Here is a 27447-nt window from a genome sequence, read left to right as displayed (position 1 = left end):
TCACGACTGAGCTGGCATAATGGTCTATGCTGGGGAAAAGGAACTCCCCTGTGAGTGATGGCATTGCAGTTAAATTACATAGTAACACAGCTGGTCTTTGAATAATAGAAATATTTTCCCAAGTAGATTCTCAGAAAGCAAAAAGTAAGCCATGGTGAGGAGAGAATATAGGAGGAAGGTATTTTCACAGAAGGTTTAGCCTGGGAGGCTTCAGATCCAAGTGATGGTGGAGATATGGGTGACACTCATCAGCAGTCACTCCCATCTTAATGGTTATGATAACAATGACCCCTTCTTATAGGCAAGGGTCTGTTACACCAGGCAACATCTGAAAAGACTGTTCCAAGAAAGGATTGTGAAGATCATGTACAAGGGAAAACTGCAGACTAAAGCTGGGATATGGATGTGGTGATACAGCCCTGCTGAACCAGGTAGCTGGGAGGAGAGCCAAAGTGAAATTCCACTTGTGTGACAGTGGGATTCACAGCCTCATGTCCTTGTGAGGGGCTTTTTGTTCTTTCCTTGTAGATATGCCTGCACTACAGGACCTGACACAAATTCCTGTATTTATCACAAGGACAACAGAACAACATCAACTTTCTGTCCTAGTGAGATGGGATTTATTTGTGTACGCTGCTATTGACAATGGCCTAAAAGAGCTCCAGAGGATTCTCTCTTATGGGACCATTCACTGTAACATATTTGTAGGGCACCTCTCCAGGATTCTGCAATGAGGAAAAGTACAAGATAAAACAGGAGGTAGCAAACAGCTGGCTGGAGTTTTTCTGTGTACGTTCACTTGGTAAGTCTGGATTGAGTGTAATAGGTAGACAGATGAAGAAATTTGTTTCAGACTGAGTATTTTATGTTCTTTCTACACTGTTACTGGTGTGGTTTAGCTTGTCAGTAAATTTAACACCCTCAGAGGGAGTGAGTGGAAAAACAACCATTGGATGTGCTGAATGAGTCATTTCCTCCTCCCAGTCATTTGATGCTTTCTCCACCTGAAGAGTTTTGTAACATTTCTGTCTCTATTTATTTCATTTCTGACTTTAGTGTGCACAGGCAGCATGTTGCTGTTTCCAGTCCTTCTTGCAACTTCAATTTGGTGCCGTGAGTGTTTTTTCCTTTTGCCTCCTTTCTGTGTACAGTGAACACAGCCCTGATTCCAGACTCCAGGAGCTTCTCCCCTCACACAAGTTCTCTGCTTCCCCTTCCAGGTGGAGACACACAGTCAGTGCCCTTGCAAACACCAGAGATGCAGCAACAGCTGAAGGGCAGCTCTGCCAGCATGTCGTGCCTACTGACGGACACAAAGACTGTGCACTGGTACAAGCAGCTTCCTGGAGAGCCACCGAAGAGGATCCTGTACCTGTTAGGGCAGACACCTGTTTATGATGACAGCACAAAGAGAAAGAGATATCAAGCTTGGAAGAATCCTACTGATCCCTTATATTACCTGAAGATAAATTCTGTAACCCCGAGGGATTCTGGCACTTATTATTGTGCATATTATGTCTATAGAAGCATCACAACATCACTCAGGCAAAGAGAAGCTGTACAAAAAGTGCCTTTTACTCTGAATACAAGCTCTGAACTCTGCAGCAGGAGAGGAAAACCAATGTCTTTGGACAATTACTGAATAGATGGTGTAACTGATCAGTGTATCACTTCAATACTCACATGTATCTGCAGCTTCCAGAAACTGGAATCTTCTAGTCGCTTAACGGGAAATATATCAAACACTGCTCTTCAAATGAAGCCTTGATTTTCCTGAAAGCCCTCACCTGACACTGAACAGAGACAGGCTCTGGGTGTGAGCTGCAAATCTCTTCTCTGTTAAAATCCTAGCAAGCAGAGCATTGTCTCCATCTCCTCAGTTATTTCTTTTGATAAGGAAAGACAGGAATATGAAAGGACAGAAGACCAGGTGACCCTGTACATCCCATTTCTTATTATTCTTTTGTCTTCCTTTTCATTTCAGTCACTACAAATTCCTACAAGAGCCCAGAAATCTTATTTTTCTTGTCACAGCTCCTCACCTGATGTGTCCAAGACATAATTGAAATCCTCACCATGAGCCGTGCCCCAGGCAAGCTGAGCCCCTCTGAGCCTTTGGGTCAGTGTTCTGAACTTTACAAATCAGACTGTGCAATCAGAGACTGGTTCTAGCAAAGAGGGCATTATACTGACAGCAACTCAGAACACTGAGATACTTCTATGTCCTCAAGTTTCTGATTTAGATGAGAGTGCATGTGTTCAATATCCTTTGACATATTCCTCTAGTGCATCTGCACCTTAAAAATGAGCTCAAATGCCTCCACAGTGATGGGTTTACGGCTCCACAGCCTCTGAACTCTCCTTTTGCTCAACTTTCCATGTGATTTGAGCATAATATGTCTTTATACAGATGTTTGTGCCTTCCTCAACTATTTGAAAAACAGGTTGCACTACACGTGACTGCAGATGTTAACTTCAGCCAGCTTACCTTTTTTCTTTATATTATGGGAGCTGAGGATTTCTCACAACCAGTCTAGGAGGGTTCTGGAGTGAGTTGCCACAATTTCCTGACACAGGTGATTGAGCAGCCTCCAAGGAAATGTGCTCTGCTGGACCTCCAACTCAAAGGCAGCAGGACTCCCTGAAGAAGGAGCAAAAAGCTGCTGACTGAACTCAGGCATTACAATGAAGGGCACAAGTGGTAGGAGCAGAGGCAGTTGATGCAGGAGCTGCTGCTCAGCCATGCAGGGATGGGTTCAGGAAAGCACTAGCCCAGCTTGAATTGAATTTGGTAAAGGATAGAAAGGGCATCAAGAAAGAGTTATACAAGACAGAGGTAGCAAAAGAAAGATTAAGGAAAGCTGCTGCGTGGGGCAGGGAATCTGGTGAGAAATGACAAGGGAAAACCTGAGGTACTCACTGCTTCCTTTGCCTCAGTATTCACACACAAGAATGACCCTCAGGAATCCCAGGCCCCTGAGACCAGGTGGAGCAAGAAAGACACATCCTTTGGGGGAGAAGGATCAGGTTACTGAGCAGTTAACACACAGAAGTCTGTGGCTCCTGAGGGGATGCAGCCACAAGTGCTGAGCCAGCTGGCCAATGCCTTTGCAAGGGGACTTTCACCTACTTTTGAAAGCTCTCAACAACCAATACAGGTTCCCGAAGACCAGAAGAAACAAACGCCACTCCTATTTTCAAGAAAGACTGTGAACTCCAGGCAGGCTGGTCCTATCTCAATCCTTGGGAAGGTGATGGAATTCAAAGACCGGAATTCATTTACAGACACAGGGAGATGCAGAAGGTGATCAGGATTACTCAGCATGGATTTACAAAAGGGAAGTTATTAAGATAGCTTTAGACAATGAAGCTCTCTGCAAAGTAGGTTTTGGCCATTTAATCACCAACAAGTCTATTTAGTGATAAGCTGAACCTGGCAAGGGATTTTGTAGACCAATCTTCTGGCAGGTGCCTGTGTCCTCTTGGCATAGACACCACTGTGTTAGATCTGTAATTATTCCAAGGAGGGGCTTGCTGTATTAGAAAGCCACAGTACAAAACCTAGACAGTAGCTGTAAATTAATCATGTGAGATGCAGCCACTGCTGTATTTCTTTGCTCCTCATCTGGGATCAGGTGCCTGGCAGAATTCTGCTGTGTGATCAGAAGAACAGTAATGGACTGTTCCTGTTTCATGCATGGGAGTTTTTGGAAGAGGAGTTTGAGTTCTCAGGTCCTCAACACACAACTGCCAAGGCACTTTTCACCCTGCTTTTAAGCACAGTTGCCCATGCAGGAGACTGTCAAGGGATGGTACTGGGATGAGGGATCTTTTCCAAGACCCTCCCTGCACTTCACCTTAAAATCTGTTTTGCAGCTCTCTATTCCTTGTCACTTTGTTGTGTCCTGCCATTTTTTAAGTAATTTCTCCTTCTCATCTCCCTCAGCGTGACCTGATAGAAAATGCAAGAGGCTTTTCCACAGTTATTTTTTGGGAAGAGAGGGACCCTTTCCATTGCCACCACACAGAGGCAGCTGTCTCCCCTTCCCTGACTCTGCCAGGAGCCCTGCACTCACAGGCACCTTTCCAAGGCACTTGGTAGCATGTGCTTCCACCAGCCCACTGCATGGAGCAGCTGCCAGCAGGAGGGAGGCTGAAGCAACTCAATTCCTTCACACCCAGGGAGCTGCAGCCTGGGCTCTTATGCGCAGGGGAGACCCCACAGCCCCAGAGCGACTCACCAAGATGTGTCTCTGCAGGGGCTGTTGGCAGCAGCTGCTCTCATTTGTTTGCCACTCTCTTCTTCAGTCGGTGTTTGCGCCTCAGCTGAGCTTGGGAACTGAAATCCTGTGGCTGTGCGTTTCCTCCCGCAGCCCAAAGCAGAGTGGGGACAAGTGCCCGCGGTGCAGCTGCCCAGGTGCTGCAGCCTGATGGCCTGGGCTGCTCTGGTGGAGGGCAGAGCTGCACAGGGACACCCCAGGCACTTGTGCACTCTGCAGCTGGGTGAGCAAGCTGAGGCAGCAAAGGGCGGTTCCCAACAGCAGGGGAGAATGTCTCCCACCCCCTTGGCCCTGTGCAACCCCCTGCACCCCTCGGGCGTGGTGCACACTCACTGCCTGCCCAGCGAGTGCCAGGCTGAGACCTTCCCTCCACCATACACAGCTGCCTTTGCTCAGTCACTCTGACTCAAGGTCTGTGGGGCCACAATCCATGGATTTGCCAGTGTTTCTCATATTTCCGTGGAAAACAGACAGGACTGCAGCCTTTTAAGCAATTTTAGCATTTGGTAGCCTGGAGAGGGTTTTCTGCACCTCATCTTCATTCCTAAAGACCATTCAAGAGTGTCACCTCCTCTTTCACACAACACGGTTCCTCCCCATCTGGGGTCCCTTCCACTCTCCTCTGAGTCTCAACGAGAGCAGAGCGTGGCAAGCAAACATGCTGCTGCTGGCAGTGCTTGTGGCCACAGCCACTTGGTCTTGTAAGTACTTTCTTATTATTCTACCTTTCTTCTCAGAAACTCAGGGCTGTGCAAACAGGTGTCTATCACTGAATTCCAGCTAATTGCATCGTTTTTCCTTTTCTCTTTCCTAGATGGATTTACACAGGAAATTCCCGTGCAGAGTCCTATATCCATCACCAAGTTCCAAAATAGTGCACGAATGATTTGTGAAATTAAAACATTAGGGGAAAATTTTGCTGGTACTGTCATACACTGGTATCTGCAGAAGGAAGGTGAAGCTCCAAAGAGGCTCCTGTTCTTTTCAGAAGGAAAAGCTACTGTTGAAGCTGACTTTCAAGCAACGAGATACATGGTTGAAAGAAGTTCTAGTCAGAGACGGTGTTCTCTTACAATAAAAGATGTAAATTATAATGATGCTGCTACTTACTACTGCGCCTACTGGGACCCTCACCTTGATTGAAACTCAAAGATCATCAAGGCAAAAAACCACCCACAACATCTCAACCACAAGGCTCTAACTCTGCCTCTCCACCAGTCTTCTTTCTGTCTGATGTGAGCAGCTGAAAGGCCAAAGCTTTTTCTGCTTCTCAAAAAGAGCAGCTAACTTTGCACAAGTGTCCTTTTCAAAATCTGGGTCATCATTAGGACTCCTGTCTTCAACACACATCTGCTCTTCTAAGCACAAAGGGAGTCTTCACAGCCTTAAGACTTAGCACATAAACACTGGACACTCCCCTGCTCCTTTGGTGCTGTTTGCACAGCCATGGCAGAAGTCAGGTGGCCAGAAGTCTGGGAGCAAACAGAGCAGCCTTGATCTTCTGGTCCAGCCACCGTCCTCCTTTAGAAAAGAGAAGGCAACAAAAGAAAGACAACATGCTGAAGGGAGTACCTTGGTGAGTGGGAATGATATACTTGCCAATTCTGAGCATTGCTGAGGAAAATATCCCCCCTATAGTCTTCCCTACTGTACATGTCAGCAAGTGTTAGCCCCTGGAAAATCTGTAAGTCCTGTTTACCTGATTTGGATACCAGAATATCCCACACAGACCCACTTAAATTTGAGATTTACAATCTCATGCCTGGCACAGCTAATGTTGTGCTGCTTATAACTGTCATCTTCTTTCTTTTCATGGTAAGAGAAAGAGAATAGAAAGGATTTTTATTGGAAGAAGGATGTTGTCTGAAGCTGTCAAGGTTGATGGAGTTTCTTCAAGTTTGTAAGAAGTCAGCATATGTCCCTGGGCATGGCAGACTCTTCAAAGAAAAGTGTCACAGGATTAATATTTGCTTGTGACTATAGTCAGGTATGTGCTTACTCATCAGCTTTTCTTTTCCTGGTGATTGGATACCTAAAGTGCTGGACCATCACACAGAATGAGCTGTGGGACTTTAGAAGGACCCAGCTAGCTGTGAATAAACACTACACACCAGTAGCCTCAGGTCTTGAAAGTCTTAAAGGCAAAGCAAGTTTAAGCAGGCAAGTGCTCTGTGATTTCATGGATCCATGGAATCATGTACTAATAGAATGGTTTGGGTTGGAAGGGACCTTAAAGATCATCCAGTTCCAACCATATCCACCATGGACAGGGTCACCTTCCACTTGATCAGGTTGCTCAGGAGGATAGCCAACCTGGACTTATTTCCAGGGAGGATTTATCAACAGCTCCTCTGGGCTGTCTATTGCAGTACCTCAGCACTCTTGCACTAAAGAATTTCTTCCTTGACATTGACTCTAAAGCTCCCATGTTTTTGGTCAAGACATTCCCCCTTGCTCTATCACTATCTGCCCATGTAAAGAGTTCCTCTTCCCCTTTTTCATAAGCCCCCATCAGGTACTGGAAGGGTGTAATGAGGTATCCCCTGACTCTCTTCTTCTTCATATCTCATCCTCATCAGAATACATGTCATCACTATACCCTTTATAAGACAGTGAAAGTGATGTGGACTACGAAGAGTCCCATTTCCAGTGGTTTCATCACTCCTAGAATACTACAAATGTTTCACAGGTGAGCAGCAGTTTCTGAGCTTCACAACACTCAGTTATGGTCTGTCCATAGAGCAAAACATCAGCAGGAAAGAGTGTCCTTGTCCTTCTTCTCCTTCTCCTCCTCACATGACAGCTCCCAGCCACTCACTGTCATGGACATAATCCAATAGCCCCTGTAACTGCAGGGTGTGTGGTGGTGGTCTCCTTCACTCTGTGTCTAAGGACATGGCAGGAGAAGCACTGGTTGGCCTCTTTCTCTGTCTACATCATTCCTGCCCTTACTTTTGATTAGGATGTTCCTCTCCAGGAGACTTCAGCGCAGACCCCTGCTTGTTTTTAGAACTACTTCAGCTGAAAGATCTTCACACTCTAGTTCCTCCCTCTAGCCTCAAATAGCAATTTCTCAACATGGCTTTGCAGTCATTGTGCCACAGAGATCCCAGAAGGGCTCTAAGTTGCTTTGGTTGAAATGCCAGACTATGCCTGCAGACTGTTTTCTCTTTTTTTGCCACAGGTGGCTCAGCACGAGACTTGCAGCAAAGCCCCTTATCCATCACCAAGCCAGAAGGCAAAACGGTGCTAATCAACTGCCATGTCTCCAGGCCTGATTTTAGCACCATTTTCATTCACTGGTACCAACAGAAGGTCAAGGCAGCTCCCGAGCATATGGCCTACATGTCCTCCAGGACTTTCCTGGAAAACCAGGCTGACGAGGGCAAGTTTAGTGTGGAGAAGGATGCCAGCAAATCTATCTGCACCCTGACAGTGAGCAGAATAACTCCGCAAGATTCCGCCACCTACTACTGTGACAGGTGGGATGCACAGCAGCAGAAAGCCACAGGGGACCTGCACAAAGACCTGCCAAAGCAGAACCTGAAGTGTTTGACAATGCGCAGGAACATCAGCACCCTGCTTTTCCCACCAGCCTTGAATCAGGTTGTGCAGGCAGCAACACACCAAAGGTGCTGCTGAGATTTGCAGGGGCACCTTCAGCCACTACCAGAACAGCTGCTCTTCCACTCTGCCAACACAAAGGCATCTTTATAGGTCTGGATTGCAGGGTGGGCTACAATCCTTTCTAATCTCATTACCTTTAAGGGCACATCTTTGGAACAAATCCACAGTTAAGCCTAAGACTCTAGAGGTAATATGCCTGTTTTGTACCTCTCTGTCAGTAGAGAATCTGATATTATTTTCTTTGTTTTCTGTTTGGAGTTGATCAAACCTTCAATTAGGTTAAACCAAAAGTCACCTGATTGAGTTCAGTGGAGTTTCTCCCTTTCCAGGGCAGCCAGGCTGCAACTATAAAAGAGAAAGACGTTCATGTAAGTTATTTCAGCTCTTTCAGTTACTCTGTAAAGGAGTTAAGGTAGCTGAGGGGCTGGGGTGGAAGGGAGAGAGGGAGAGAGAGGGTTTGTGCCCTTTGTGTAAAAGCCATAATTGGACTGTTAACATTTAGCAGGGTTCAATCAGGCTGCTTAGTCTCAAACAACACCCACCTGTTGCCAGGACAGCCTCTCCAGATTATGCCCCAGTGACTCATTTCCTTTCCTCAGCCCAGCCCTGTGCCCCTACCAGCAGTGCTGTCCCTTCCTCCCAGAGGCAGACACCAGGAAGACCCCTCAGGATGTTGCTGCTTGCCCTCCTTGCCCTGAGTACAGCCTGTCATTGTAGGCTCCCCTTGGCACCTGGCACGGGGCAGCTGCAGGAAGCATGCCCTCTTCATGTGTGTGAGTTAATAGCAAGCTGAGAGTAATTGTCCTGTTCTCTCTCCTCCTTTCTAGATGGACAAGCACAAGTGCTTCTGAGGCAGAGTCAAGCCTCGGTTACAGGACAGCCCAGTGCTGAAGCATCCATGAACTGCACAGCCGAGGGCATCTCTGATTCCACCTACGAGTATGTCCATTGGTATCGACAGGTGCCCCCCAGAGCTCCTGAGCGCATCCTGTATATTGGAGGGCAATCTGTGGCTTATGATGACAAGTCCTAGGAGAAAAAGTATTCTTGTGTGAGGAAAGGTAAAAATGTCTTCACTTTCACAGTCAAGAACATCAAAGCCAGTGATGAAGGCACCTACTACTGCACTTACTGGCAGCTTCACACAGTCAGTGGGTGACTGGCAGCCTGTCCAGAAAGCTCTGTGTGCCTTGAGGGGCAATGCTTTCTGTCAAATGCAAAGAACCGTAATGGCACCTTCCTGTCTCTGAAACATCCCAGCAAGTTTATGCTGAGTATGTTTATATGAATATTAGACCAGAAGAAACACAAAGATGTGTCACGACTGAGCTGGCATAATGGTCTATGCTGGGGAAAAGGAACCCTCCTGTGAGTGAAGGCATTGCAGTTAAATTATACAGTAAGAAAGTGGGTCTTTGAATAATAGAAATATTTCCCCAAGTACATTCTCAGAAAGCAAAAAGTAAGCCATGGTGAGGAGAGAATATAGGAGGAAGGTATTTTCACAGAAGGTTTAGCCTGGGAGGCTTCAGATCCAAGAGATGGTGGAGATATGGGTGACACTCATCAGCAGTCACTCCCATCTTAATGGTTATGATAACAATGACCCCTTCTTATAGGCAGGGTCTGTTACACCAGGCAACATCTGAAAAGACTGTTCCAAGAAAGGATTGTGAAGATCATGTACAAGGGAAAACTGCAGACTAGAGCAGGGATATGGATGTGGTGGAACAGCCCTGCTGAACCAGGTAGCTGTGAGGAGAGACAAAGTGAAATTCCACTTGTGTGACAGTGGGATTCACAGCCTCATGTCCATGTGAGGGGCTTTTTGTTCTTTCCTTGTAGATATGCCTGCACTACAGGACCTGACACAAATTCTTGTATGTATCACAAGGACAACAGAACAACATCAACTTTCTTTCTCTAATGAGATGAGATTTATTTGTGTACGCTGCTATTGACAAAGGCCTAAAAGAGCTCCAGAGGATTCTCTCTTATGGGACCATTCACTGTAACATATTTGTAGGGCACCTCTCCAGGATTCTGCAATGAGGAAAAGTACAAGATAAAACAGGAGGTAGCAAACAGCTGGCTGGAGTTTTTCTGTGTATGTTCACTTGGTAAGTCTGAATTGAGTGTAATAGGTAGACAGATGAAGAAATTTGTTTCAGAGTGAGTATTTTATGTTCTTTCTACACTGTTACTGGTGTGGTTTAGCTTGTCAGTAAATTTAACACCCTCAGAGGGAGTGAGTGGAAAAATAACCACTGGATGTGCTGAATGAGTCATTTCCTCCTCCCAGTCATTTGATGCTGTCTCCACCTGAAGAGTTTTGTAACATTTCTGTCTCTATTTATTTCATTTCTGACTTTAGTGTGCACAGACAGCATGTCTCTGTTTCCAGTCCTTCTTGCAACTTCAATTTGGTGCCGTGAGTGTTTTTTCCTTTCGCCTCCTTCCTGTGTACAGTGAACACAGCCCTGATTCCAGACTCCAGAAGCTTCTCCCCTCACACAAGTTCTCTGCTTCCCGTTCCAGGTGGAGACTCTCAGTCAGTGCCCGTGCAAAGACCAGAGATGAATCATCAGCTGAAGGGCAGCTCTGCCAGCATGTTGTGCCTACTGACGGACACAAAGACTGTGCACAAGCAACTTCCTGGAGAGCCACCAAAGAGGATCCTGTACCTTTTAGGACAGACACCTGTTTATGATGACAGCACAGAGAGAAAGACATACCAAGCTTGGAAGGATCCTGCTGAGCCCTTATATTACCTGAAGATAAATTCTGTAACCCCGAGGGATTCTGGCACTTATTATTGTGCATATTATGTCTATAGAAGCATCACAACATCACTCAGGCAAAGAGAAGCTGTACAAAAAGGTGCCTTGTGCTCTGAACACAAGCTCTGAACTCTGCAGCAGGAGAGGAAAAACAATGTCTTTGGACAATTACTGAATAGATGATGTTACTGATCAGTGTATCACTTCAATACTCACATGTATCTGCAGCTTCCAGAAACTGGAATCTTCCTGTCACTTAAAGGGAAATATATCAAACACTGCTCTTCAAATGAAGCCTTGATTTTCCTGAAAGCCCTCACCTGACAGTGAACAGAGACAGGCTCTGGGTGTGAGCTGCAAATCTCTTCTCTGTTAAAATCCTAGCAAGCAGAGCAATGTCTCCATCTCCTCAGTTGTTTCTTTTGAATAGGAAAGACAGGAATATGAAAGGACAGAAGACCAGGTGACCCTGTACATCCCTCCTCATATTTTTCTTTTGTCTTCCTTTGCATTTCAGTCACTACAAATTCCTACAAGAGCCCAGAAATCTTATTTTTCTTGTCACAGCTCCTCACCTGATATGTCCAAGACATAACTGAAATCCTCACCATGAGCCGTGCCCCAGGCAAGCTGAGCCCCTCCGAGCCTTTGGGTCAGTGTTCTGAACTTTACAAATCAGACTGTGCAATCAGAGACTGGTTCTAGCAAAGAGGGCATTATACTGACAGCAACTCAGAACACTGAGATACTTCTATGTCCTCAAGTTTCTGATTTAGATGAGAGTGCACGTGTTCAATATCCTTTGACATATTCCTCTAGTGCATCTGCACCTTAAAAATGAGCTCAAATGCCTCCACAGTGATGGGTTTACGGCTCCACAGCCTCTGAACACTGCTTTTGCTCAACTTTCCATGTGATTTGAGCATAAAATGTCTTTCTACAGATGTTTGTGCCTTCCTCAACTATTTGAAAAACAGGTTGCACTACACGTGACTGCAGATGTTAACTTCAGCCAGCTTACCTTTTTTCTTTGTATTGTGGGAGCTGAGGATTTCTCACAACCAGTCTAGGAGGGTTCTGGAGTGAGTTGCCACAATTTCCTGACACAGGTAATTGAGCAGCCTCCAAGGAAATGTGCTCTGCTGGACCTCCAACTCAAAGGCAGCAGGACTCCCTGAAGAAGGAGCAAAAAGCTGCTGACTGAACTCAGGCATTACAATGAAGGGCACAAGTGGTAGGAGCAGAGGCAGTTGATGCAGGAGCTGCTGCTCAACCATGCAGGGATGGGTTCAGGAAAGCACTAGCCCAGCTTGAATTGAATTTGGCAAATGATGGAAAGGGCATCAAGAAAGGGTTATACAAGACAGAGGAAACAAGAGAAAGGTAGGGAAAGCTGCTGCGTGAGGCAGGGAAACTGGTGAGAAATGACAAGGGAAAACCTGAGGTACTCACTGCTTCCTTTGCCTCAGTATTCACACACAAGAATGACTCTCAGGAATCCCAGGCCCCTGAGATCAGGTGGAGCAAGAAAGACACCCTTTGGGGGAGAAGGATCAGGTTACTGAAAACACACAGAAGTCTGTGGCTCCTGATGGGATGCAGCCACAAGTGCTGAGCCAGCTGGCCCATGCCTTTGCAAGGGGACTTTCACCTACTTTTGAAAGCTCACAACAACCAATACAGGTTCCTGAAGACCAGAAGAAACAAACACCACTCCTATTTTCAAGAAAGACTGTGAACTCCAGACAGGTTGGTCCTATCTAGATCCTTGGGAAGGGGATGGAATTCAAAGCCTGGAACTCATTTACAGACACAGGGAGATGCAGAAGGTGATCAGGATTAGTCAGCATGGATTTACAAAGGGGAAGTTATTTAGATAGCTTTAGACAATGAAGCTCTCTGCAAAGTAGGTTTTGGCCATTTAATCACCAACAAGTCTATTTAGTGATAAGCTGAACCTGGAAAGGGATTTTGTAGACCAATCTTCTGGCAGGTGCATGTGTCCTCTTGGAATAGACACCACTGTGTTTGATCTGTAATTATTCCAAGGAGGGGCTTGCTGTATTAGAAAGCCACAGTACAAAACCTAGACAGTAGCTGTAAATTAATCATGTGAGATGCAGCCACTGCTGTATTTCTTTGCTCCTCATCTGGGATCAGGTGCCTGGCAGAATTCTGCTGTGTGATCAGAAGAACAACAATGGACTGCTCCTGTTTCATGCATGGGAGTTTTTGGAAGAGGAGTTTGAGTTCTCAGGTCCTCAACACACAACTGCCAAGGCACTTTTCACCCTGCTTTTAAGCACAGTTGCCCATGCAGGAGACTGTCAAGGGATGGTACTGGGATGAGGGATCTTTTCCAAGACCCTCCCTGCACTTCACCTTAAAATCTGTTTTGCAGCTCTCTATCCTTGTCACTTTATTGTGTCCTGCCATTTTTTAAGTAATTTCTCCTTCTCATCTCCCTCAGCGTGACCTGATTCAAGAGGCTTTTCCACAGTTATTTTTTGGGAAGAGAGGGACCCTTTCCATTGCCACCACACAGAGGCAGCTGTCTCCCCTTCCCTGACTCTGCCAGGAGCCCTGCACTCACAGGCACCTTTCCAAGGCACTTGGCAGCATGTGCTTCCACCAGCCCACTGCATGGAGCAGCTGCCAGCAGGAGGGAGGCTGAAGCAACTCAATTCCTTCACACCCAGGGAGCTGCAGCCCGGGCTCTCATGCACAGGGGAGACCCCACAGCCCCAGAGCGACTCACCAAGATGTGTCTCTGCAGGGGCTGTTGGCAGCAGCTGCTCTCATTTGTTTGCCACTCTCTTCTTCAGTCGGTGTTTGCACCTCAGCTGAGCTTGGGAACTGAAATCCTGTGGCTGTGCGTTTCCTCCCGCAGCCCAAAGCAGAGTGGGGACAAATGCCCGCGGTGCAGCTGCCCAGGTGCTGCAGCCTGATGGCCTGGGCTGCTCTGGTGGAAGGCAGAGCTGCACAGGGACCCCCCAGGCACTTGTGCACTCTGCAGCTGGGTGAGCAAGCTGAGGCAGCAAAGGGCGGTTCCCAACAGCAGGGGAGAATGTCTCCCACCCCCTTGGGCCCTGTGCAACCCCCTGCAACCCTCGGGGGTGGTGCACACTCACTGCCCGCCCAGCGAGTGCCAGGCTGAGACCTTCCCTCCACCATACACAGCTGCCTTTGCTCAGTCACTCTGACTCAAGGTCTGTGGGGCCACAATCCATGGATTTGCCAGTGTTTCTCATATTTCCGTGGAAAACAGACAGGACTGCAGCCTTTTAAGCAATTTTAGCATTTGGTAGCCTGGAGAGGGTTTTCTGCACCTCATCTTCATTCCTAAAGACCATTCAAGAGTGTCACCTCCTCTTTCACACAACACGGTTCCTCCCCATCTGGGGTCCCTTCCACTCTCCTCTGAGTCTCAACGAGAGCAGAGTGTGGCAAGCAAACATGCTGCTGCTGGCAGTGCTTGTGGCCACAGCCACTTGGTCTTGTAAGTACTTTCTTATTATTCTACCTTTCTTCTCAGAAACTCAGGGCTGTGCAAACAGGTGTCTATCACTGAATTCCAGCTAACTACATAATTTCTCCTTTTCTCTTTCCTAGATGGATTTACACAGGAAATTCCCGTGCAGAGTCCTATATCCATCACCATGTTCCAAAACAGTGCACGAATGATTTGTGAAATTAAAATATTAGGGGAACGTTTTGCTAATACTTTCATACACTGGTATCTGCAGAAGGAGGGTGAAGCTCCAAAGAGGCTCCTGTTCTTGTATCATGGAGGAACTGTTGTTGAAAGTGACTTTGAACCAAGCAGATACACCGTTGAAACATATTCCAACCTGAGACAGTGTTCTCTTACAATAAAAGATGTAAATTCCAATGATGCTGCTACTTATTACTGTGCCTACTGGGTACGTCACTGTGATTGAAACTCAAAGATCATCAAGGCAAAAAACCACCCACAACATCTCAACCACAAGGCTGTAACTGTGCCTCTCCACCAGTCTTCTTTCTGTCTGATGTGAGCAGCTGAAAGGCCAAAGCTTTTTCTACTTCTCAAAAAGAGCAGCTAACCCTGCACAAGTGCCCTTTTCAAAGTCTGGGTCATCATTAGGACTCCTGTCTTCAGCACACATCTGCTCTTCTAAGCACAAAGGGAGTCTTCACAGCCTTAAGACTTAGCACATAAACACTGGACACTCCCCTGCTCCTTTGGTGCTGTTTGCACAGCCATGGCAGAAGTCAGGTGACCAGAAGTCTGGGAGCAAACAGAGCAGCCTTGATCTTCTGGTCCAGCCACCGTCCTTCTTTAGGAAAGAGAAGGCAACAAAAGAAAGACAACATGCTGAAGGGAGTACCTTGGTGACTGGGAATGATATACTTGCCAATTCCGAGCACTGCTGAGGAAAATATCCCCCCTATAGTCTTCCCTACTGTACATGTCAGCAAGTGTTAGCCCCTGGAAAATCTGTAAGTTCTGTTTACCTAATTTGGATACCACAATCTCTTGCCTGCCACAGCTAATGTTGTGCTGCTTATAACTGTCATCTTCTTTCTTTTTGTAGTAAGAGAAATAGAATAGAAAGGATTTTTATTGGAAGAAGGATGTTGTCTGAAGCTGTCAAGGTTGATGGAGTTTCTTCAAGTTTGTAAGAAGTCAGTATACGTCCCTGGGCATGGCAGGCTCTTCAAAGAAAAGCGTGACAGGATTAGTTTTTGCTTGTGACTATAGCCAGGTATGTGCTTACTCATCAGCTTTTCTTTTCCTGGTGATTGGATAACTAAAGTGCTGGACCATCACACAGAATGAACTGTGGGACTTTAGAAAGACCCAGCTAGCTGTGAATAAACACTACACACCAGTAGCCTCAGGTCTTGAAAGTCTTAAAGGCAAAGCAAATTTAAGCAGGCAAGTGCTCTGTGATTTCATGGATCCATGGAATCAAATACTAATAGAATGGTTTGGATTGGAAGGGACCTTAAAGATCATCCCGTTCCAACCCTCTCCACCATGGACAGGGTCACCTTCCACTTGATCAGGTTGCTCAGGGGGATAACCAACTTGGACTTATTTCCAGGGAGGATGTATCAACAGCTTCCCTGTGCTGTCTATTGCAGTGCCTCACCACCCTTGTACTAAAGAACTTCTTCCTTAACATCAATTCTAAAGCTCCCCTCTTTTGGCTCAAGCCTGGTTACCCCTTGTCCTATCCCTGTCTATCCATGAACATGTCACTCTTCCTCTTTTTCAGAAGCCCCCATCAGGTACTGGAAAGCTGCAATGAGGTATCCCCTGACTCTCTTCTTCTTCAGGCCAAAGAGCCCCAGCTCCCTCAGACTATTTTCATAGGAGAGGTCCTGCAGCCCTCTGAGCCTGTTTGCAGCTCTCTGGACCTACTGCAGCAGCTCCATGTCTGTCTTGTACTCAGGACTCTAGACCTGATCAGAACATTCCAGCTGAGGTCTCACAAGGGCAGAGTAGAGGGGGAGAATCACCTCTCTTGACTTGCTGACCACCTCTCTTTTGACAATATATCACAGGATGGGGTTGGTCTTTTGGGCTGTGCGTGACATTGGTCCACCAGAATCCCCAAGTCCTCCTCTGCAGATCTGCTCTCCAGGAGTTCTCCTCCCAGTCTGGCCTCATGTCTGGGATTGCCCTGACCCAGAGAAGCAGCTTACACTTGGAGTTCTTCAACCTCAAGTGGTTTTCATGGGCCCAGTTCTCAAGTCTGCTCACATCCCTCTGGATGCCATAGTTACTGAATCAGAGCTGGCCAGTGGTGTGATGCAGAGCTCTCAGCCAGAAATTGGTACTGCCACATGATGTCTCTGTTCATAGGATCTCATGGAAGCTTTCTGGAGTTTTCCTCTTAGTTCAGTGGATACTTCTGTGTTGTAGTTTTCTGCCTTCTGTATACGGTGACTTGCAGCACCCAGTACTTGCAGTGGTGCAGGTAACATTGCTCTTTTTCTCAAGAAACCTTCCGTTGTGGTGTTGTCATGGTGTCAGAAAGCATCCTGCACCAGATCTCATGCTCATCAGAATACATGTCATCACTATAACCTTTATAAGATAGTGAAAGTGATGTGGAGCATGCAGAGTCCCATTTCCTGTGGTTTCATCACCTCTAGAATGCTACAAATGTTTCACAGGTGAGCAACAGTTTCTGAGCTTCACAACACTCAGTAGTGGTCTGTCCATAGAGCAAAACATCACCAGGACAGTGTCCTTGTCCTCCTCCTCCTTCTCCTCCTCACAAGAGCTTCCGGTTACTCAATGTCATGGACATAATCCAATAGCCCCTGCAACTGCAGGACGTGTCATGGTGGTCTCCTTCACTCTGTGTCTAAGGACATGGCAGGAGAAGCACTGGTTGGCCTCATTCTCTGTCCACATCATTCCTGCCCTTACTTTTGATTAGGATGTTCCTGTCCAGGAGACTTCAGTGCAGACCCCTGCTTGTTTTTAGAACTACTTCAGCTGAAAGGCCTTCACACTCTAGTTTCTCCCTCTAGCCTCAAATAGCAATTTCTCAACATGGCTTTGCAGTCATTGTGCCACAGAGATCCCAGAAGGGCTCTAAGTTGCTTTGGTTGTAATGCCAGACTATGCCTGCAGACTGTTTTCTCTTTTTTTGCCACAGGTGGCTCAGCACGAGACTTGCAGCAAAGCCCCTTATCCATCACCAAGCCAGGAGGCAAAACGGTGCGAATCAACTGCCATGTCTCCAGCCCTGATTTTAGCACCATTTTCATTCACTGGTACCAACAGAAGGTCAAGGCAGCTCCCGAGCATATGGCCTACATGTCCTCCAGGACTTTCCTGGAAAACCAGGCTGACGAGGGCAAGTTTAGTGTGGAGAAGGATCTCAGCAAATCTATCTGCACCCTGACAGTGAGCAGAATAACTCCGCAAGATTCTGCCACCTACTACTGTGACAGGTGGGATGGACAGCAGCAGAAAGCCACAGGGGACCTGCACAAAGACCTGCCAAAGCAGAACCTGAAGTGTTTGACAATGCACAGGAACATCAGCACCCTGCTTTTCCCACCAACCTTCAATCAGGTTGTGCAGGCAGCAACACACCAAAGGTGCTGCTGAGATTTGCAGGGGCACCTTCAGCCACTACCAGAACAGCTGCTCTTCCACTCTGCCAACACAAAGGCATCTTTATAGGTCTGGATTGCAGGGTGGGCTACAATCCTTTCTAATCTCGTTACCTTTAAAGGCACATCTTTGGGACAAATCCACAGTTAAGCCTAAGACTCTAGAGGTAATATGCCCATTTTGTACCTTTCTGTCAGTAGAGAATCTGATATTATTTTCTCTTTGTTTTCTGTTTGGAGTTGATCAAACCTTCAATTAGGTTAAACCAAAAGTCACCTGATTGTGTTCAGTGGGGCTTCTCCTTTTCCAGGGCAGCAAGACTGCAACTATAAAAGAGAAAGACATTCATGTAAGTCATTTCAGCTCTTTCAGTTAATCTGTAAATGAGTTAAGGTAGCTGAGGGGCTGGGGTGGAAGGGAGAGAGGGAGAGAGAGGGTTTGTGCCCTTTGTGTAAAAGCCATAATTGGACTGTTAACATTTAGCAGGGTTCAATCAGGCTGCTTAGTCTCAAACAACACCCACCTGTTACCAGGACAGCCTCTCCAGATTATGCCCCAGTGACTCATTTCCTTTCCTCAGCCCAGCCCTGTGCCCCTACCAGCAGTGCTGTCCCTTCCTCCCGGAGGCAGACACCAGGAAGATCCCTCAGGATGTTGCTGCTTCCCCTCCTTGCCCTGAGTACAGCCTGTCATTGTAGGCTCCCCTTGGCACCTGGCACGGGGCAGCTGCAGGAAGCATGCCCTGTTCATGTGTGTGAGTTAATAGCAAGCTGAGAGTATTTGTCCTGATCTCTCTCCTCCTTTCTAGATGGACAAGCACAAGTGCTTCTGAGGCAGAGTCAAGCCTCAGTTACCGGACAGCCCAGTGCTGAAGCATCCATGAACTGCACAGCCGAGGGCATCTCTGATTCCACCTACGAGTATGTCCATTGGTACCGACAGGTGCCCCCCAGAGCTCCTGAGCGCATCCTGTATATTGGAGGGCAATCTGTGGCTTATGATGACAAGTCCTAGGAGAAAAAGTATTCTTGTGTGAGGAAAGGTAAAAATGTCTTCACTTTCACAGTCAAGAACATCAAAGCCAGTGATGAAGGCACCTACTACTGCACTTACTGGCAGCTCCACACAGTCAGTGGGTGACTGGCAGCCTGTCCAGAAAGCTCTGTGTGCCTTGAGGGGCAATGCTTTCTGTCAAATGCAAAGAACCGTAATGGCACCTTCCTGTCTCTGAAACATCCCAGCAAGTTTATGCTGAGTATGTTTATATGAATATTAGACCAGAAGAAACACAAAGATGTGTCACGACTGAGCTGGCATAATGGTCTATGCTGGGGAAAAGGAACCCTCCTGTGAGTGAAGGCATTGCAGTTAAATTATACAGTAAGAAAGTGGGTCTTTGAATAATAGAAATATTTCCCCAAATACATTCTGAGAAAGCAAAAATTAAGCCATGGTGAGGAGAGAATATAGGAGGAAGGTATTTCCACAGAAGGTTTAGCCTGGGAGGCTTCAGATCCAAGAGATGGTGGAGATATGGGTGACACTCATCAGCAGTCACTCCCATCTTAATGGTTATGATAACAATGACCCCTTCTTATAGGCAGGGTCTGTTACACCAGGCAACATCTGAAAAGACTGTTCCAAGAAAGGATTGTGAAGATCGTGTACAAGGGAAAACTGCAGACTAGAGCAGGGATATGGATGTGGTGATACAGCCCTGCTGAACCAGGTAGCTGTGAGGAGAGACAAAGTGAAATTCCACTTGTGTGACAGTGGGATTCACAGCCTTATGTCGATGTGAGGGGCTTTTTGTTCTTTCCTTGTAGATATGCCTGCACTACAGGACCTGACACAAATTCCTGTATTTATCACAAGGACAACAGAACAACATCAACTTTCTGTCCTAGTGAGATGGGATTTATTTGTGTACGCTGCTATTGACAATGGCCTAAAAGAGCTCCAGAGGATTCTCTCTTATGGGACCATTCACTGTAACATATTTGTAGGGCACCTCTCCAGGATTCTGCAATTAGGAAAAGTACAAGATAAAACAGGAGGTAGCAAACAGCTGGCTGGAGTTTTTCTGTGTATGTTCACTTGGTAAGTCTGAATTGAGTGTAATAGGTAGACAGATGAAGAAATTTGTTTCAGACTAAGTATTTTATGTCCTTTCTACACTGTTACTGGTGTGGTTTAGCTTGTCAGTAAATTTAACACCCTCAGAGGGAGTGAGTGGAAAAACAACCACTGGATGTGCTGAATGAGTCATTTCCTCCTCCCAGTCATTTGATGCTGTCTCCACCTGAAGAATTTTGTAACATTTCTGTCTCTATTTATTTCATTTCTGACTTTAGTGTGCACAGACAGCATGTCTCTGTTTCCAGTCCTTCTTGCAACTTCAATTTGGTGCCGTGAGTGTTTTTTCCTTTCGCCTCCTTCCTGTGTACAGTGAACACAGCCCTGATTCCAGACTCCAGGAGCTTCTCCCCTCACACAAGTTCTCTGCTTCCCGTTCCAGGTGGAGACACACAGTCAGTGCCCGTGCAAAGACCAGAGATGAATCATCAGCTGAAGGGCAGCTCTGCCAGCATGTTGTGCCTACTGATGGACACAAAGACTGTGCACAAGCAACTTCCTGGAGAGCCACCGAAGAGGATCCTGTACCTTTTAGGACAGACACCTGTTTATGATGACAGCACAGAGAGAAAGAGATACCAAGCTTGGAAGGATCCTGCTGAGCCCTTATATTACCTGAAGATAAATTCTGTAACCCCGAGGGATTCTGGCACTTATTATTGTGCATATTATGTCTATAGAAGCATCACAACATCACTCAGGCAAAGAGAAGCTGTACAAAAAGGTGCCTTGTGCTCTGAACACAAGCTCTGAACTCTGCAGCAGGAGAGGAAAAACAATGTCTTTGGACAGTTACTGAATAGATGATGTTACTGATTAGTGTATCACTTCAATACTCACATGTATCTGCAGCTTCCAGAAACTGGAATCTTCCTGTCAGTTAAAGGGAAATATATCAAACACTGCTCTTCAAATGAAGCCTTGATTTTCCTGAAAGCCCTCACCTGACAGTGAACAGAGACAGGCTCTGGTTGTGAGCTGCAAATCTCTTCTCTGTTAAAATCCTAGCACGCAGAGCATCGTCTCCATCCCCTCAGTTGTTTCTTTTGAATAGGAAAGACAGGAATATGAAAGGACAGAAGACCAGGTGATCCTGTACATCCCTCCTCATATTTTTCTTTTGTCTTCCTTTGCATTTCAGTCACTACAAATTCCTACCAGAGCCCAGAAATCTTATTTTTCTTGTCACAGCTCCTCACCTGATGTGTCCAAGACATAACTGAAATCCTCACCATGAGCCGTGCCCCAGGCAAGCTGAGCCCCTCCGAGCCTTTGGGTCAGTGTTCTGAACTTTACAAATCAGACTGTGCAATCAGAGACTGGTTCTAGCAAAGAGGGCATTATACTGACAGCAAGTCAGAACACTGAGATACTTCTATGTCCTCAAGTTTCTGATTTAGGTTAGAGTGCATGTGTTCAATATCCTTTGACATATTCCTCTAGTGCATCTGCACCTTAAAAATGAGCTCAAATGCCTCCACAGTGATGGGTTTACGGCTCCACAGCCTCTGAACACTGCTTTTGCTCAACTTTCCATGTGATTTGAGCATAAAATATCTTCCTATGGATGTTTGTGCCTTCCTCAACTATTTGAAAAACAGGTTGCACTATATGTGACTGCAGATGTTAACTTCAACCAGCTTACCTTTTTTCTTTGTATTGTGGGAGCTGAGGATTTCTCACAACCAGTCTAGGACGTTTCTGAAGTGAGTTGCCACAATTTCCTGACGCAGGTGATTGAGCAGCCTCCAAGGAAATGTGCTCTGCTGGACCTCCAACTCAAAGGCAGCAGGACTCCCTGAAGAAGGAGCAAAAAGCTGCTGACTGAACTCAGGCATAGCAATGAAGTGTTCATCAGGTAGGAGTAGGGGCAGCTGATACAGGAGCTGATTCTCAACCATGCAGGGATGGGTTCAGGAAAGCGCTAGCCCAACTTGAATTGAATTTGGCAAAGGATAGAAAGGGCATCAAGAAAGAGTTATACAAGACAGAGGTAGCAAAAGAAAGATTAAGAAAAGCTGCAGCGTGGGGCAGGGAATCTGGTGAGAAATGACAAGGGAAAACCTGAGGTACTCACTGCTTCCTTTGCCTCAATATTCACACACAAGAATGACCCTCAGGAATCCCAGACCCCTGAGACCAGGTGGAGCAAGAAAGACACAACCTTTGGGGGAGAAGGACCAGGTTACTGAGCACTTAACACACAGAAGTCTGTGGCTCCTGATGGGATGCAGCCACAAGTGCTGAGCCAGCTGGCCAATGCCTTTGCAAAGGGACTTTCACCTACTTTTGAAAGCTCACAACAACCAATACAGGTTCCCGAAGACCAAAAGAAACAAACACCACTCCTGTTTTCAAGAAAGACTGTGAACTCCAGGCAGGTTGGTCCTATCTCAATCCTTGGGAAGGTGATGGAATTGAAAGCTTGGAACTCATTTACAGACACAGGGAGATGCAGAAGGTGATCAGGATTAGTCAGCATGGATTTACAAAGGGGAAGTTATTTAGATAGCTTTAGACAATGAAGCTCTCTGCAAAGTAGGTTTTGGCCATTTAATCACCAACAAGTCTATTTAGTGATAAGCTGAACCTGGCAAGGGATTTTGTAGACCAATCTTCTGGCAGGTGCATGTGTCCTCTTGGCATAGACACCACTGTGTTAGATCTGTAATTATTCCAAGGAGGGGCTTGCTGTATTAGAAAGCCACAGTACAAAACCTAGACAGTAGCTGTAAATTAATCATGTGAGATGCAGCCACTGCTGTATTTCTTTGCTCCTCATCTGGGATCAGGTGCCTGACAGAATTCTGCTGTGTGATCAGAAGAACAACAATGGACTGCTCCTGTTTCATGCATGGGAGTTTTTGGAAGAGGAGTTTGAGTTCTCAGGTCCTCAACACACAACTGCCAAGGCACTTTTCACCCTGCTTTTAAGCACAGTTGCCCGTGCAGGAGACTGTCAAGGGATGGTACTGGGATGAGGGATCTTTTCCAAGACCCTCCCTGCACTTCACCTTAAAATCTGCTTTGCAGCTCTCTATCCTTGTCACTTTATTGTGTCCTGCCATTTTTTAAGTAATTTCTCCTTCTCATCTCCCTCAGCGTGACCTGATTCAAGAGGCTTTTCCACAGTTATTTTTTGGGAAGAGAGGGACCCTTTCCATTGCCACCACACAGAGGCAGCTGTCTCCCCTTCCCTGACTCTGCCAGGAGCCCTGCACTCACAGGCACCTTTCCAAGGCACTTGGCAGCATGTGCTTCCACCAGCCCACTGCATGGAGCAGCTGCCAGCAGGAGGGAGGCTGAAGCAACTCAATTCCTTCACACCCAGGGAGCTGCAGCCCGGGCTCTCATGCACAGGGGAGACCCCACAGCCCCAGAGCGACTCACCAAGATGTGTCTCTGCAGGGACTGTTGGCAGCAGCTGCTCTCATTTGTTTGCCACTCTCTTCTTCAGTCGGTGTTTGCACCTCAGCTGAGCTTGGGAACTGAAATCCTGTGGCTGTGCGTTTCCTCCCGCAGCCCAAAGCAGAGTGGGGACAAGTGCCCGCGGTGCAGCTGCCCAGGTGCTGCAGCCTGATGGCCTGGGCTGCTCTGGTGGAGGGCAGAGCTGCACAGGGACACCCCAGGCACTTGTGTACTCTGCAGCTGGGTGAGCAAGCTGAGGCAGCAAAGGGCGGTTCCCAACAGCAGGGGAGAATGCCTCCCACCCTCTTGGACCCTGTGCACCCCCCTGCAGCCTTGGGGGTGGTGCACACTCACTGCCCGCCCAAAGAGTGCCAGGCTGAGACCTTCCCTCCACCATACACAGCTGCCTTTGCTCAGTCACTCTGACTCAAGGTCTGTGGGGCCACAACCCATGGATTTGCCAGTGTTTCTCATATTTCCGTGGAAAGCAGACAGGACTGCAGCCTTTTAAGCAATTTTACCATTTGGTAGCCTGGAGAGGGTTTTCTGCACCTCATCTTCATTCCTAAAGACCATTCAAGAGTGTCACCTCCTCTTTCACACAACACGGTTCCTCCCCATCTGGGGTCCCTTCCACTCTCCTCAGAGTCTCAACGAGAGCAGAGTGTGACAAGCAAACATGCTGCTGCTGGCAGTGCTTGTGGCCACAGCCACTTGGTCTTGTAAGTACTTTCTTATTATTCTACCTTTCTTCTCAGAAACTCAGGGCTGTGCAAACTGGTGTCTATCACTGAATTCCAGCTAATTGCATCATTTTTCCTTTTCTCTTTCCTAGATGGATTTACACAGGAAATTCCCGTGCAGAGTCCTATATCCATCACCATGTTCCAAAACCGTGCACGAATGATTTGTGACATTAAAATATTAGGGGAAAGTTTTGATTTTACTTTCATACACTGGTATCTGCAGAAGGAGGGTGAAGCTCCAAAGAGGCTCCTGTTCTCGTTTCAAGGAAAAACTGTTGTTGAAAGTAACTTTGAACCAAGCAGATACACCGTTGAAACATATTCCAACCTGAGACAGTGTTCTCTTACAATAAAAGATGTAAATTCCAATGATGCTGCTACTTATTACTGTGCCTACTGGGAACGTCACTGTGATTGAAACTCAAAGATCATCAAGGCAAAAACCACCCACAACATCTCAACCACAAGGCTGTAACTGTGCCTCTCCACCAGTCTTCTCTCTGTCTGATGTGAGCAGCTGAAAGGCCAAAGCTTTTTCTGCTTCTCAAAAAGAGCAGCTAACCCTGCACAAGTGCCCTTTTCAAAGTCTGGGTCATCATTAGGACTCCTGTCTTCAACACACATCTGCTCTTTTAAGCACAAAGGGAGTCTTCACAGCCTTAAGACTTAGCACAGAAACACTGGACACTCCCCTGCTCCTTTGGTGCTGTTTGCACAGCCATGGCAGAAGTCAGGTGGACAGAAGTCTGGGAGCAAACAGAGCAGCCTTGATCTTCTGGTCCAGCCACCGTCCTTCTTTAGGAAAGAGAAGGCAACAAAAGAAAGACAACATGCTGAAGGGAGTACCTTGGTGAGTGGGAATGATATACTTGCCAATTCTGAGCATTGCTGAGGAAAATATCCCCCCTATAGTCTTCCCTGCTATACATGTAAGCAAGTGTTAGCCCCTGGAAAATCTGTAAGTTCTGTTTACCTGATTTGGATACCACAATATCCCACTCCGACCCACTTAAATTAGAGATTTACAATCTCTTGCCTGGCACTGCTAATGTTGTCATGCTTATAACTGTCATCTTCTTTCTTTTCATGGTAAGACAAAGAGAATAGAAAGGATTTTTATTGGAAGAAGGATGTTGTCTGAAGCTGTCAAGGTTGATGGAGTTTCTTCAAGTTTGTAAGAAGTCAGTATACGTCCCTGGCCATGGCAAGACCTTCAAAGAAAAGCGTGACAGAAATAGTTTTTGCTTGTGACTATAGCCAGGTATGTGCTTACTCATCAGCTTTTCTTTTCCTGGTGATTGGATACCTAAAGTGCTGGACCATCACACAGAATGAACTGTGGGACTTTAGAAAGACCCAGCTAGCTGTGAATTAACACTACACACCAGTAGCCTCAGGTCTTGAAAGTCTTAAAGGCAAAGCAAGTTTAAGCAGGCAAGTGCTCTGTGATTTCATGGATCCATGGAATCAAATACTAATAGAATGGTTTGGATTGGAAGGGACCTTAAAGATTATCCCGTTCCAACCCTCTCCACCATGGACAGGGTCACCTTCCACTTGATCAGGTTGCTCAGGGGGATAGCCAACTTGGATTTATTTCCAGGGAGGATATAACAACAGCTTCCCTGTGCTGTCTATTGCAGTGCCTCACCACCCTTGTACTAAAGAACTTCTTCCTTAACATCAATTCTAAAGCTCCCCTCTTTTGACTCAAGCCTGGTTACCCCTTGTCCTATCCCTATCTATCCATGAAAATGTCACTCTTCCTCTTTTTCAGAAGCCCCCATCAGGTACTGGAAAGCTGCAATGAGGTATCCCCTGACTATCTTCTTCTTCAGGCCAAAGAGCCCCAGCTCCCTCAGACTATTTTCATAGGAGAGGTCCTGCAGCCCTCTGAGCCTGTTTGCAGCTCTCTGGACCTACTGCAGCAGCTCCAAGTCTGTCTTGTACTCAGGACTCTAGACCTGATCAGAACATTCCAGCTGAGGTCTCTCAAGGGCAGAGTAGAGGGGGAGAATCACCTCTCTTGACTAGCTGGCCACCTCTCTTTTGACAATATAGCACAGGATGGGGTTGGTCTTTTGGGCTGTGCGTGGACATTGTTGGGTTATATCCTGCCATTGTTCCACCAGAATCCCCAAGTCCTCCTCTGCAGGTCTGCTCTCCAGGAGTTCTTCTCCCAGTCTGGCCTCATGTCTGGGATTGCCCTGACCCAGAGAAGCAGCTTGCACTTGGAGTTCTTCAACCTCAAGTGGTTTTCATGGGCCCAGTTCTCAAGTCTGCTCACATCCCTCTGGATGGCATAGTTACTGAATCAGAGCTGGCCAGTGGTGTGATGCAGAGCTCTCAGCCAGGAATTGGTACTGTCACATGATGTCTCTGTTCATAGGATCTCATGGCAGCTTTCTGGAGTTTTCTCTTAGTTCAGTGGATACTTCTGTGTTGTAGTTTTCTGCCTTCTGTATACGGTGACTTGCAGCACCCAGTACTTGCAGTGGTGCAGGTAACATTGCTCTTTTTCTCAAGAAACCTTCCCTTGTGGTGTTGTCATGGTGTCAGAAAGCATCCTGCACCAGATCTCATCCTGATCAGAATACATGTCATCACTATAACCTTTATAAGATAGTGAAAGTGATGTGGAGCATGCAGAGTCCCATTTCCTGTGGTTTCATCACCCCTAGAATGCTACAAATGTTTCACAGGTGAGCAACAGTTTCTGAGCTTCACAACACTCAGTTATGGTCTGTCCATAGAGCAAAACATCACCAGGACAGTGTCCCTCTCCTCCTCCATCTCCTCCTCACGAGAGCTACCGGTTACTCAATGTCATGGACATAATCCAATAGCCCCTGCAACTGCAGGACGTGTCATGGTGGTCTCCTTCACTCTGTGTCTAAGGACATGGCAGGAGAAGCACTGGTTGGCCTCTTTCTCTGTCTACATCATTCCTGCCCTTACTTTTGATTAGGATGTTCCTGTCCAGGAGACTTCAGCGCAGACCCCTGCATGTTTTTAGAACTACTTCAGGTGAAAGGCCTTCACACTCTAGTTCCTCCCTCTAGCCTCAAATAGCAATTTCTCAACATGGCTTTGCAGTCATTGTGCCACAGAGATCCCAGAAGGGCTCTAAGTTGTTTTGCTTGTAATGCCAGACTATGCCTGCAGACTGTTTTCTCTTTTTTTGCCACAGGTGGCTCTGCATGAGACTTGCAGCAAAGCCCCTTATCCATCACCAAGCCAGGAGGCAAAACGGTGCTAATCAACTGCCATGTCTCCAGCCCTGATTTTAGCACCATTTTCATTCACTGCTACCAACAGAAGGTCAAGGCAGCTCCCGAGCATATGGC

General features: G+C 46.7%; 1 long non-coding RNA gene and 1 pseudogene across 1 annotated transcript; one reads left to right on the top strand and one right to left on the bottom strand.

Annotated features, from left to right (window-relative positions):
* Window positions 1-469: 469 nt before the first annotated feature.
* On the bottom strand, window positions 470-23937 carry LOC139674781 (uncharacterized). The gene is made up of 5 exons (XR_011698344.1): window positions 18087-23937; window positions 8203-8252; window positions 2921-5801; window positions 2489-2641; window positions 470-1372 (listed from the first exon to the last, which is right to left on the bottom strand). It is a non-coding gene; the product is annotated as an uncharacterized lncRNA (long non-coding RNA).
* Window positions 23656-27447, top strand: LOC139674780 (T cell receptor gamma variable 4-like; annotated as a pseudogene).

This window comes from Pithys albifrons, chromosome 7 (genome assembly GCF_047495875.1).
Source record: "Pithys albifrons albifrons isolate INPA30051 chromosome 7, PitAlb_v1, whole genome shotgun sequence".
Classification (NCBI taxonomy): domain Eukaryota; kingdom Metazoa; phylum Chordata; class Aves; order Passeriformes; family Thamnophilidae; genus Pithys; species Pithys albifrons.
The sequence above is the reverse complement of the archived record's forward strand: the minus strand, read 5'-3'. Positions and strand labels throughout refer to the sequence as shown.